The sequence below is a fragment of the Centropristis striata genome, chromosome 11 (genome assembly GCF_030273125.1).
Source record: "Centropristis striata isolate RG_2023a ecotype Rhode Island chromosome 11, C.striata_1.0, whole genome shotgun sequence".
In the NCBI taxonomy this organism is placed as follows: Eukaryota; Metazoa; Chordata; class Actinopteri; order Perciformes; family Serranidae; genus Centropristis; species Centropristis striata.
This window is the reverse complement of record NC_081527.1, coordinates 8,535,425-8,537,365: the sequence shown is the minus strand read 5'-3', so window position 1 is coordinate 8,537,365 and position 1,941 is coordinate 8,535,425.

Sequence of the window (1,941 nt, the reverse complement as noted above, 5' to 3'; positions counted from 1 at the left end):
CCCTTTGTCTCTGCCTTGAAATGTTCTTTTTACTGTACTGGCCGTGCTTTTTGAAGACTACTGGGTTGTAAAAAAAAAAAAAAAGCATTGTGTAGAAGTGTAGAGTATGCGTTTTAAAAGACATGGTTCATTTCGGACCCCCATGGGAGTTGTAGTCCAATCTGACTATCACGGATCAAAGGAATTGGCTATTCAATGAGATTTAGAAGAGCATAGATAGCAGCATTTTGATTTTGTTTTTCATCGTTCTTTAATGATTCATATTCTGAAATAAAGCTGTGCTGTCTGCAAACAACAGGGTGCAATTTCCATATCCGGTCTGTAAACAACTTAATTTAGGATAATGCACCATGTAAGCACACCACAAACTTAAATAATTCATATAAAACTAGTTTTCGACCAGACAAGACAGCAGGACTAACCAATAATGTAAATGTGATCAAATCAAATTTACTTTATTTATCCCCGAGGGGAAATCCAGTTAGTCTGGTAGAATATATATATATATATATATATATATATATATATATATATATATATATATATAAATAACCACATATACATAAAAAAAAGATGTTCCTGAGATGTAACATAAAGGTACCTACATAACTACGAACTTATATATAACTATAATCTTTAATTCTTACTCTCAAGAATACCCTGTATGGATAAATAATGTTAATTGTTTTGAAATTTGATACCAAGTAATTTTGTTTCTGTCCAAAGCAGGTAACTTTTCATGAGCAGAACAAAAATGCTATTTGACAATAAGCTACATAACAAGTAATGTAAGCATGTATAGTATAGCCGAATAATGTATAGCTTTTATTTTTTATCGTCTTGATCTGTATTTGTATTTTTCATTCAAGCTACTACTTTGTTCTGTATTTTATATTTACACCTTTGGCTTCTGTTTTTGCTGCTTCGACAAGTGAATTTCCCCGTTGTGGGATCAATAATGTATAATTTAATCTACACTAATTTCAGTGGATATGCAACATAATTTGCACCTTTTTTGCACAAATTCCTGCAAACCAAACACACAGTGAACCTTTCCAGGGCTGTCTGATCTCCTGGTGGTCTGGGATCCCCTTGGTAATCCCTATTTGAGAAATGTTACTTTTGCTGTTGCAGTTTACATGAATTACTAACCATTATATATGGTATATGCAGTGGCGGTTCTACACAGGGGCCTACAGGGGCCACTGCCCCTGTGAAGAAGCCTTTGGCCCCTGCTGTGGCCCCTGTGTCAAATTGTTCAAACAATATCTCATTGTACACAAAAAGAACCCAGAATGTGTACAATGTATAATAGTTTAACTCTATGGAGTCTCATAGGGCTATTTTGTCCATTTTTGAATCCTTTTCATGTCTTTACGTGTCTTTGTAAGTCATTTTGTGTCTTTTTTGGTCATTTGTCTCCTTTTTGTGTCTTTTTTTTGGTCATTTTGTGTCTTTTTTAGTCATTTTTATGTCTTCTGTGGGTTTTTTTTTGTTATTCTGTCCTCTCATTTTGTGTCTTTTTTGGTCATTTTGTGTCTTTTTTGTCATTTTTATGTCTTTTTCAAGACATTCAAAGATTTTGAATGCTAATGTGCCCCTCTGATTAAACACTGGCCCCCCCTTGGCCCCCACAGTAAAACTGGTCTAGAACCGCCACTGGGTATATGGTTTATATATATTTACTGCAAAAGGTAATAATCTGTTAGTAGTTAAGTGTTAGGGCTGCAAGAAGGGCTTTGTTTCAAAAAGGCAGCAACATGAACCTGCCGTCACAAACACTGACGCTCACTAAGAACTGTTAAACTTTCTAGTTGCATCCCGCCTGGTCACTTTCCTCTATTGTGTTATTTTCTTAAAGGAGATCAACAGCTGTCCAAAGGAAGCGCTGCCGGCTGTGATCAGCATGTTAGGTCCAGGAATGATCGGCAGAGATGGAGG